This window comes from Perognathus longimembris, chromosome 6 (genome assembly GCF_023159225.1).
Source record: "Perognathus longimembris pacificus isolate PPM17 chromosome 6, ASM2315922v1, whole genome shotgun sequence".
NCBI classification, from domain to species: domain Eukaryota; kingdom Metazoa; phylum Chordata; class Mammalia; order Rodentia; family Heteromyidae; genus Perognathus; species Perognathus longimembris.
This window is the reverse complement of record NC_063166.1, coordinates 10,768,297-10,780,294: the sequence shown is the minus strand read 5'-3', so window position 1 is coordinate 10,780,294 and position 11,998 is coordinate 10,768,297.

The window sequence follows — 11,998 nt, the reverse complement described above, 5'->3', positions numbered from 1 at the left end:
GTGCTCAAGGCTCCTGCAGAAAACCTCAGGGTCAGGCACTTTTTTCTTCCCAAATCCACCAGTCCGCGGTGAAGTGAGCGTTTGCTCTGCCCTGATCACCTGTCGCCCTCTTTCCTCCTCAGTCAACCTTCTCCCTTTTTCTCTTCCTCCCATTTTTGTGGGGGTTCTGGGGACCAAGCTCAGGGGGCCCTGTGCATGCTGGACAATGCTGTACCCTTAAGTAACACCCCTCCACCCTGGACTGCCTTGCCTCTCCGAGGGCACCCAGGCCCCACTGACTCCTGCAATTGGCCCCTGCCGGCACTAGGGGGCAGCACCTCACAGTGGTTAGCAGCCCAGCCAGGCGGGGACTGGCAAGATTCAGGATTTCTGGAGGACCAAGAACAGGTGTCTAGCACTCAGAACAGCGCAGCCACGTGCTGTCATTCTGACTAGGTAGGAAGCATCAATAGGAGTGTTTGAGGGTCTAGGTAAAAAGCCAGGCTCAAAAAGAACCGGAGCATAGAAGGCGAGAGGTGAGGCTCAAGGGGCAGAGTCACCGCCTCACAAGTGTGAAGCCCTTCGTTTACACCACGATATCACCAAAAGAAGATTTACAAAAAGAAATCTACCCTCTGCCGTCTGCATTTTGGGCAGAGGCCGACAGAGGCAGCGGCCACAGAAGGCCGTCCGGGCGCGCCCCTGCCTCCGGCAACCTTTGACCTGGTTTCTCAACTCTAATTTGGTCTTTCCAGATGTCTATGAATGGAGCCAGGTTGGCGCCAGGCTGCCTGGTACAGTTCCCCCCACCCACCCCTCCAGTGCTCCCCGAGACCCTGGGGCTCCCAGGGCCCCGTGGATGTCTCCCCACAGGCCTGCTGAAGGGTGCTGGCTGATTTGGGGGTAACATCCTTTGGGGTATGTGTGTGAATAATGCTGCTTGAGGTACAAATGTTACTGGTGTGTGTGGGTGCGTGCTTCTCTCATGGAATTGGGTCACCGGGTTATACAGTGAATGCATGATTACCTTTATTTAAAACTACAAAGCTTCCGAGGAAGAAGGGTGTGAGTTTGAGGCTAGCCTGGGTTATGTGGGAGACTGGTCTCAAAAAAGAAAACCAAACAAACCAGCCAACAGGGGCTGGGAATGTGGCCTACCATGCATGAAGCCCTGGGTTCGATTCCTCAGCACCACATCAACAGAAAAAGCCGGAAGCAGCGCTGTGGCTCAAGTGGTAGAGCGCTAGCCTTGAGCAAAAAGAAGCTCAGGGACAGTGCTCAGACCCTGAGTTCAAGTCCCGTGATCACCACCACCAACAACAACAATAAAGAAAAAAGAACTTTTCAGAGTTAACCCTACTGCAAATGGCAATCACTGGCACATCTCCTGTGTGTTAGTACCTAAAACTTCCCACACCCCAGGACCGTGGGGCTCCCAGGGTGGGTGCACCGTGCACTCTGCAGCAGACATGCTGGGGCACCCCCTCCCCACGCCCCCCACTCCCGCTCCCGGTAAAGTGACCCAGCAGAGCCTCCGTACAGGGCTCTGCGTGGAGACCAAACAAGGCAATGCAGGCCAGGGCCCGGCCCACACAGCCCACACGCCAGCAGGAGAGTTCAAGAGCGTCTCGCCAGGACTTTCCGGCATTCCTACATTCCTGGGATAACTCCTTCCAGCCGGGGAGGGGGGAGGCGGTGCCTTCCATGCCGGCGCGCACATATTCCATATTCCGGGGAGCCCACCCCCCACCCCCTCATACCTCACCCCCTACTTACGCTCACTGCCGCCTGGCCCTGAGCTGCTCTCGCCGCTGACAAGTCATTGTTAGAGCTTAGCTGTCCACCGTGCGCCCCCTGCTGGTCACTACGTGCGATTCTTTTTATTGTTTTATTAGGTAGGTAGGTAGGTGGATGGATGGATGGTTTTGTAGTATTGGAGATTAAACCTCCCACTTGCTAGGCAGGCATTCTACCACTTGAGCCATTCCCCCAGCCTCTCTTCAGTACAGAGCTGCTCACACCTGTGATCGTAGCTACTCGGGAGGCTGAGATCCGAGGATCACAGTTCAAAGCCAGCCGGAGCAGGAAAGTCTGTGAGACTCTTATCTCCATTAAAAAGAAAAAAAAACAAACAGCTGGAAGTAGAGGCTGTGGCTCAAGTGGTCGAGCGCTAGCCTTGAGCACAAAAGCTCAGGGATAGATTCAGACCCCAAGTTCAAGCGCCAGGATTGGTACCAAAAAAAAAAAAAAAAAAGTCTCTCAGATTTGTCTGACCAAGCTGGCTTCAAGATTACGAGTGTGAGCCGCTGATGCCTGGTTCTTCTTTATAAGAGAATAATCGCTTTATAGGGTGTGTGTGTGTGTGTGGTACTTGCTGTTGGTCAGTTGCTGGACTCCTGGGCTGGCTCCCTAGCTCGGTGCAGTGTGCAGGGCGGGAGATGTCTACAGACTGCCTCACATTACTTTGGCTGCGTGCCCCACAGCGGGACGGCCGGTCATGTGTCTCCCTATTTTTAGTTTATTTTTAGTTTTATTTTTTGAGGAACCTCTAAACTGATTTCCATAGTGACTACACTAATTTACATTCTCACCACAGTGTATTAGTGTTCATTTTTTCCCGTATCCTTGCCAGCACTTCTTTCTTCCTTCCTTTCTTCCTTCCTTCCTTCATTTCTTATTTCCTTTCTTCCTTCTTTCCTCCTTCCCTTCCTTCCTCCCTCCTTCCCTTCCTTTTTTTTTGGCCAGTTCTGGAGCTTGGACTCAGGGCCTGAGCACTGTCCCTGGCTTCTTTTTGCTCAAGGCTAGCACTCTGCCACTTGAGCCACAGCGCCACCTCTGGCTGTTTTCTGTATATGTGGTGCTGGGGAATTGAACCCAGGGCCTCATGTATACGAGGCAAGCACTCTTGCCACTAGGCCATATCCCCAGCCCCATCCTTCCTTTCTTGACAGCTGTGATTCTGACTGGACTGAGATGAAATCTTGATGTCATTCGGGTTTGCATTTCCTTTATGGCTGAGGATGTTGAATGCTGCTTTATGTATCTATTAGACATTTGCACTTCTTCTGAGAACTGCCTAATTACATGAATTAGTCCATGTTCTTCACTCCCAATTCCTTGTAATGCTGAAACTCTCTCCTCTGGCTGACTCCCAATCCTCCAGAGGCATCGTGTTTAAAAGTCCATCTGAGCTGGATACTGGCGGCTTATACCTGTGGTTCAAGCGACACAGGAGGCTGAGGTCTGAGGATGGCAGTTCGAAGCCAACTGGGGCAGAAAAGTGCATGAGACTCTTATCTCCAATTAGCCACCGGAGAGCTGCAAGTAGAGCTATGGCTCTAGAGCCCCAAGGCTGACTCTCTCTCTCTCTCTCTCTCTCTCTCTCTCTCTCTCTCTCTCTCTCTCTCTCTCTATCAGTTCAGTGTGGTCTGATTCACTGCACATCTCCCAGCCTCCCCCCGCAGGTGTCCTTCCTCTCCTGCAGAGGTGACCAGAGGTCAGAGAGGAGAGAACAGGGCTGAGGTCCTACCGCGTTGCCGCTCGCTTTGCCCCGGGCCGTGACCCTGCCCTGCGCCTCTGCCCTGCCGCTGGCCGCCTCTCCCTCCCCAGGCCGGGCTGGCCGGCAGGACCTGCTTCTTTTGAAACTGGCCCCGGTGGGAGCAGTCACACCACGGGAGTGAGCAAACCCCAGCATTGGCCAATAACCCCCCCTGACCCGGATCCCCACGGCACTGCCGCCTGCCTGGTTCGCCACCCACACGCCGGGACGCCAGCGCCTGCCACCCTCTGGAGCCTGGGCCCCGGCGGGCTGGCAGCCTAGTGAGCTCCCCGCTGCCCCGCCGGCCCCTCAGGGTGGCCGGGAAACCTTGCCCAGTGGGGGACAGCCTCCGCCCGCGTCTGCAGGGTGAAGGTGGAGTGGGGGCGAAGTCCCTTTCCTCTCCTGCGCCTCCTCTTGACCCCAGCTCACCCCACTCCTGTTGTTACTGCACAGCCAGGAGCACAACACGGGGTTGCTGGGACCTTTTCCGCCTCTAGAACTCTCCCTCCCCTCGATCAACAAGCCAGCTGGGTGTGGCAATACACCCTTGTCCGTGTGTATGCACACACACACACACCCCCTCTGGAATGCCACAGCCGGCGTCACACACGTGCACACGTGGATGCCTGGGCCTGTGGCGCGTGGGCCGTCAGCCGCCAGGCCTGGTAGACAGCACCAGGTCCCCCCATTTATCCAGTTCTTTGCTCAGAGCTAAGCCACCCTGGGAGTGTCCCCTCTCCTCGGGTCTCCCCTGACTCGGTCCCACCCCCCACCCCCAACCGTGGTTTTCCTGCCACCTCAGCCGCGTGAGTCACGCCCCGTGGACTCTGAAGCAAACAGTTTTGAGCAGAATAGCATCATGGTTCAGGGGAATCCCCCACGGTCCCCAAAACATGCGTGATGGGACGGCAGAGACCCACAGCACTGTCATGGGAGGAAAACAGAAAAGGTGACACGAATTGAAAATGCCTTGGGGCAGCCCCAGCCACTTCGGGACTGTGGAGACCAAACTTTCCCACGGCCCGAGGGCCCAACAGCCCCCCAGCCGCAGGTCCTGGGAACCCCGGGCGCTGGAAGCTGATCTTCCTCCCAGGGAGCAGCCTCCTTCGCAGGATGAAGGACGAAGGTCAGGCCGGCCGGTGGCCCTGGGCAGGGGGCCCACTCGGGGGGTCAGGATCAGATCCCCTGCTTGTGATCGCTATGAAGATCCTCAGAGAGAACAAACAACGAAGGGCCTGGCACCCAGCCCTTCTTGTCCTGAGGACGAGTTCATGTCCTCTGCACCCAGAATGCTTCACGTCCTCCGGGCATCCATGCTTTTTTGGGGGGCAGGCGGGGGGGGGGGGCGGGGGAGATCTGGGTCTCTGACAGTGGCACCTGCTCCAGAATCTTCCTGAGCTATTGCCTCCTGTGAGTTCTTTGTGGAAATTTGACGCGGAGCCTGCGGAGCCCCAGGAAGAAGCACTCAGAGGAACTTGAAGGTGGGGGGGGCGCCCCCGGCAGGGGGCGGTCAGGCCACGCTTCCTGCACGTGTGGAGGGGTGCAGAGGGTGGGAAGGAGCCTGAGGGGTGGGGGTGGGGTGGGGGGTTCCGCTCCCTTCCTCTTCTGCAATGCCCATCCCAGACCCCAGCATCAGCTTCAGTTGGACGTGGGCTAGATCCCCTTTCCCGGTCCCCCAGAATGGAACTTCTCTTCCTTGGCCCAGGGCCCTGGATTGGGACATTCTAGCTTCTTAGAAAGAAACTGAAAGCCCTGAGGAGAAACTCCAGCACTTCCCCTTCCTCCCCAGGAGGAACTGGGGCTTGCCCGGACAGGAAGTCAGGCGGGATTTCTCGGAAGCCCCTGCCAGGGCGCTGCTGGGGAAAACCGCAGCAGGGGCGGGGGGGGGGGGGGGGCGACCATTGTCCAAGTCACAGGCTTCATGGAAGCCCTGGGCAGAGTCACTGGGAAGCTGCCAGGTGTTAGGTAACCTAACACCAGGCACTGCTCCTCGTTCCTGCTGCTGCCTCCTCTGTGGGGATCAGCCCCTGCCCCTGGCATTTCCAGCCAATGCCCACCAACCCTCTACCCAGTCTGCACCCAGACCCCCAGTGGATGGCCGGGAAGGGGAGCTGTGGCTCAGTTGGTACAGCGCTGGCCTCGGGCACAAAGCGGCTCAGGGGCAGTGCCCAGTGCGGAGTTCAAACCCCCAAACAAATGGATGGAGCCCCCCTTTCAGGCTTGGGCATCCAGCTCGTGCCTGCCCCTCAGGGAGGCACTGAGGCACCTGGCGGTTGCCCTGCTGATCTGGAAGCAGCCACACGTGGGCCGATTAGGAAAAGGCTTTACCATAACTATCCTCCGTTTCCTTCATCCCCCCCCCCCAATCCAAGGACCGCTGCTGCTCACAGCTGGCGCACCAAACATCAAGACTTAGTCCCAGGGGCAGAGAACTAAGCAAGTGTGGCCCCCAGAATCCAGCCGCCGCCTTGGGGACAGAGCTCAGCCTCTGCAGCCTGGGTGGGACCCTCGGCCTCACCAAGTCCCCGTGCTGAGCTCTCCTGCCCTGCTGTCTCTCCTCCTTCCATCGTCTGCTCCCCCCTGAGACCCTGACCCCAGCCCCCCCACCCCGGGCGGGGGGAGCGTCCCGTTGGGGCCTCCAGTCAGCTTCGCCTCCTGATTGCCTGCTCTCCCGGCCCTCACCCCGGCTGTCGGCTCCTGGATGCCAGCCACGGCAGGCTTTGCACAGCGCAGCACACTCCGATGAGCAAAGAACTGGATAAATGGGGGGATCTGGTGCTGTCTACCAGGCCTGGCGGCTGACGGCCCACGCGCCACAGGCCCAGGCATCCACGTGTGGACACGTGTGTGACGCCGGCTGTGGCGTTCTGGAGGTGTGTGTGTGTGTGCATACACACGTGCATGTGCACAGGATAGGGCCTTGCATCTGTCCACCCGCATCACCAATGACGTTCTCTGATCAGCAGGTGGCGCTGCACCCCGCCTCTGCGGGGGCCCCTGGCTACTCAGGACTGACCACGACCGCCTCTGGGCTCTCCACAGGGGACCCCAGGCTGGCAGGGACCAGGGGGGAGACGGCCTGGCCCAGGCACCGATCAGCCAGACCTCCGATGCTACCAGACCCAAACCTCGTTCCAGCCCCAGCCAGAAGGACAGTCCAGCAGAAGGACAGCCGGATGTCTGTCCATCCAGGCAGCTGCAGGACTGAGGTTAAAAGCAGGGGCTCAGCAGGCACCGTGGCTCACGCCTGTAATCCCAGCTACCCAGGAGGCGGAGAGCTGAGGATTGTGGTTTGAAGCCAACTGGGGCAGCAAAGTCTGTGAGCTTCTTATTTCCAGTTAACCTCCTAGATCCAGAAGTAGAGATATGATTCAAGTTGCAGAGCCTTAATCTTGAGTAAAAGAGCCAAAGGATAGTGCTCAGGCCCTGGAGTTCAGGCCCAGGGACCAGCACAAATTGATTAATTAATTAAGGAATAAAAAAGATTAAACTACATAGCTTTTTTGAGGGTAGGGGTGGGATGGGGAAAGATAGGGAAGAATGATGGAAGGGTGACATTTATCAAGGTGCATTGTGCCTAAAACCTGACTGCTGGAAGTTAAAACCCTCTCTACAACTACTTAATAGAAAAAAAAACTAAAACCTTGTCCAGATGCGGGTGGCTCACGCCTGTAATCCTAGCTACTCAGGAGGCTAAGATCTTCTGGTCTGAAGCCAGTGCAGGCGGGAAGGTCTATGAGACTCGGATCGCCAATTAACTGCCAAAAAGCTGTAGTAAATTGGTTGTATCCAGGTACCAGTGGCTCACGCTTGTAATGCTAGCAACTCTGGAGGCTAAGATCTGAGGATTGCAGTTTGAAGCCAGCCTGGGCAGAGTGATCTCCAATCAACTATTCAAAAAAGCCGGAAGTGGCTCCGTGACCCAAGTGGTAGAGAGCTAGCCTTGAACACAAAGAGGCTCAGGACAGCACTTAGGCCCCAAGTTCAAGCCCCAGGAACCAGGAAAAAAAAATTGTTGTGTAATTTAGGATTAATACAATGTTACAGTTTAACTTAGTCACTAACTTTACCATCTTGCAATAAAGTGACAGTTGAAAAAAAAAAAACTAAACTAAAGGACAATATCCAGGCTCTGAGTTCAAGTCCCGGGACAAGCACCAAAACCAACAACAAAACCCAGACAGATTCCTGGCCCCGACCCCAGCCTCATAGCTTTAGAAGATCCAGGTGGGTCCTGGGGCTGTTCTTTTTTTCTTTTTTTTTTAATTAGGGTATATTAATTGTACTAAATTCTGTATTTTCTGGCAGGCATTCTACCACCTGAGCCACGCTCCCAGCCTACATTGTGCTTCTAACCCATGCTTGGATGGCACCGAAGCCGCCTCCAGTTTGGGGACCCTTTAAGATTCTCCGACTTTTCTGCACTGGGCTGGCCTTGCATTACCTCGATGGTGATCTGATTAAGATCTAGTATGAAGCGAGGAAAGAAGAAGGAAGGGTGAGTTCCCCGAAGGGGAAGGCTGCAGCCTCCTGGAACTGTGGGGCAGAGCTGAGCCGGGAGGGAGGGCCGGGTTCCCTCCTTCCGGCTGGAAGGGGGGGGCCGGCTCCACGTGGCCCTCCTCCGCTTCCTCCCGGGGTCTCCTCGGCCTCCATCCTAAGGCTTCCTGGAGGCCCGCAAACCAAGGCTGTCCCCCGCTCGTTAGACCGTGGTTAGGGTTAAACTCCGGGCTCAGAGCTGGTGGGGGAGGGGCAGGAGGAGCCTGCCCAGTGGGTAGGAGACCCAGGATCAAATCCCACGGGGCACACACCACCATCACCACAATGCTCGCCCCTCCCTCTCTTTGTGCCAGTTACCAGGGCTTGAACCCGGGGCCCGGATGCTGTCCTGTAGCTTTGTCTGCTCAAGGCTGGTGCTCTACCACGGAAGCCACACCCCTACTTGTGGCTTTTGGGGGGTTCTTTGGGATTAAACGCCCAGCTACCACTGATTTTCCACACCAGAGCACTGAGGGGAGCGCCAGGGCGCCGCCCGCTGGCCCCACCGCGGCTCGTGTTTGTTTGTTTGTTTGTTTATTCTAAACAAGGCCTCTTGGAGCCGGGCTGAGCACACAGGGCTTGCCCTGGGAAGCTCCTAGAAAGGGACAAGGGGTCCGAGGACGGGAGCTCCTGACGCTGCGGACAGGCAGCTTTCCAGAAAGGCTGCGTGGGCCGACGGTGCCCCTAGCAGCCCGGTGGTTGGAACTCAGCTCACACCCAACCCTGCCCAGCCCAGTTCAGAAGGCTGGAGATGAGGCACAGAGGCCCAAGCAGCTTCAGCAATGGAAGAGGCAGCTGACACCGGGGCTCCCCGGGGTGGGGGGGGCAGCCCAGGGCACCCCAAGCCTGGCAGGGCCTGGGCAGAGCTGCCCGCCTACCCCGTGAACCAGGATGGCTCTTGGTCTTTTCTGGTCCCATCTCCAGTCTGCCTGTAGTGATCTTGGGGTGACCTTCAAACTACAACCCTATAGGTCTGCCCCGCCCCCCCCCAAGCTGGCTTTCCTCCCGCCTGGAGCCCAGTGTCATGTGGTCAGCTTGGGTCCTTTCGTGGCTGGACACCCGCCCTCCATGCTCCCTGCTGCACTTGGGGGTTCAAGACTCCTACGAGCCGGCTGCTGGTGGCTCATGCGTGGTCCGAGCTCCTCGGGAGGCTGAGATCTGAGGATTGTGGTTTGAGGCCCGCACAGGCAGACAAATCCACGAGACTCTCATCTCCAATTAACCACCCAAAAGCCAGAAGCGGAGCTGGGGCTCAGACAGTACAGCACTGACCTTGAGTGAAGAAGCTGAGAGAGGGCTGGGAAGGTGGCTTAGTGGTAGAGCGCTTGCCTAGCATACATGAAGCCCTGGGTTCGATCCCTCAGCACCACATACACAGAAAAAGCTGGAAGTGGCGCTGTGGCTCAGGTGGCAGAGTGCTAGCCTTGAGCAGAAAGAAGCCAGGGACAGTGCTCAGGCCCTGAGTTCAAGCCCCAGGACTGGCCCCCCCAAAAAAAATTCCCAAGGGATAGTGCCCAGGTCTTGAGTTCAAGAACAAGCTCAGGTCCTGATATCACACGCGCATGTGTGTGCACACACACACATACACACACACACACACACCTTACTATGACATAGAAACCCTTAGGACCTGTGCCTCCAGCTTCTCCTCACCTCCCTGGCTATTTTCCTTCTCCTTCCCTGCCTCCTCCGCTCCCCGAGGCTCCTGAGAACCCCACGGGGCTCACCCTGCCTGGGGACCTTTGCACGAGTTCACGCCTTCTCCCTGCCTGGCGCGTGTGTCCCCAGCTATTTACAGGGCTCCTCTGGTTCATCTCAAAAAACACCCACAAGCAAACATGCCCTTGTTTGGGAAAGGCCCTCCCTGACCACCGCTGACCCAAAATAGCACCCTGGCCCTTCCATCACCTGCCCCGTGCGGGTCACTCACTAGTCACTTATTAGACTGTCCTTCCCCGCCCCACCCCTTCGGTGAGCAGGCCCTGAGAGGGTGAGGGGAGGAAGGCCTCGCCCTCCGTGCTGGGGTGCAGTTACCCTTGGTACCCTCTCCTCCATGGAGCTTGGATTCTGCTGTCTACAACATGGGCTGCTGCTGGTACCGCTCACGGTGCTGAAGACACATGCAGGTCAGGCTTGCTCCAGCCGTAGCTCCGCCACGAGGCTGCCAGCACGCACCCACCCCTGTGGCTCTGCCAGGGCAACCGCTGGCCGTTGAGCTTTGCGGGGAGTTCGCAGGAGTATCCGGGTGCCTAACCTGGGGACAAGGTCTCTGCTGATAGCGGTTTGAGAATGGAGAAAATCCCCACTGGGGACTGGAGGCCTGGGCCGTCGTCGTTCCGCAGGGCCTGCGGGGCTCACCTGCGGGGAGGCCCCCGGCCAAGTTCACTGGGAGGCCAGGAGAGGCCAGGGCCTGGCCAGCCTCCTCCCACCCATCTGCCTCCCCGGCCACATCTTCTGGGCTGCGGGGCGGAGGCCCGGCTGCCCCCCTGCATTCTTCGCGTGGTGTGCCATGACCTCACCGGGCCGGGCCACCACCCACGGGGCGGGAGCCGGGCTGGGATGCCCTGGGCGGCTCGGGGCAGCCATGCGGGGTGGGGGGGCCCGGCCTGGTTTGACCCATTTGTACACCTCGCAACCCAGGGCTCACCCAGCCTGCGGGGCCCGGCCCTGCCCTCCGCCACCCTGCCGGCCTGCTGGCAAGCAGCCCCACCTGGGGCGGATTTGGGGCTGAGCGATGGGTGGGGCCCCACGGGGAGGGGCCGTGTCCTCCCCAGCCGGGGTCGGGGCGCAGAGGAGCTTCCTGGTGGCAGGCAGCAGCCTGTCGCCCGCGTGGGAAGAGCCCAGCGCTGGCTGGCGAGTGGTGATTCACCCCGCCGTCACCTGGCCCGGGGGACCTGTCCCACCACCCTGCGAGGCCACTGGGCGCGGGGAGGGCCCACACCCCACCCTCCGTGGCACCCACCAGCAGGACGCTCCAGCAAGAGTCAGGGACGGCGCTCAAGCCCCAAGTTCAAGCCCCATGACCGGGGGAAAAGAAAGAAATAATAAACACCAACAGAAAACAGAAGCCTCCCTCCCTCCCTTGTCTGGGCGGCCCAGGCCTCGGTGAAGGCTGAGCTCTGCCCGCCGGACAGGAGTGAGCTGTAAGGGTGGATTGGGACCTGGTGACCTCTGACCCTGCGGGGGGTGAGGGAGGGGGGGAAGGGGAGGGAGCTCTCCCTTTCCCGGTATCCCCTCCTCAGTCCCGGAAGGGTGAGGATGGCTTGCTGCCTTCCACACATTCCGTGATGACCCGGGCGGGCGGCGTCTTCTTAGCATTTCTGAACCCAGGGCGACTCCTCCCATCCACGGGGTGCTTCCTTTAGGAGCTGCTGGGCGATCTGATGAAAGCCTGCCCTGCGGGGGTCGCACACGCCTGCCATCCCGGCCCCTGAGGGGCTGAGACCGGGCTACACCGCCCGAATCACGCCCGAATCAAAACACAACCGGAAGGACTTGCTTCTGAGATGGTTCGCTTGCTGGGAGGGGACAGATACCCCGGCAGGAAAGGCCCTGCACAGGATCTAGAGCTAGGAAGAAAAGGAGCTCCTGGAGAGGTAGGTATGAAGGTGGGCGACAGTCCAGTAACCCCCCCTCCTCAAAACCCCAGAGCTCACTGCCTCCTCCGAGGGGACCCATAGAATGTCACCCAAGTTCCAAAGAAAACCTTGACAACTTCCTCCCTTGCTGCCACGTGAGAGCTCCCTGCTCCCGACCGGCAGGGGGAAACCAGGGCCCGGCCCCCATGACTTTGGGGGTGTTCCCTTGTGTCCTTGTAAATTTCCCTGAGTCACCATTACTCACTGGCCACAATCGAGACACAGCCGCTTCCAACTGGGAGGTGGGGCTCTGGGGGTCAAGGGTCACCCTCGAACGCGGGGGGGGGGGGGGGGTGACGGGAGGGGG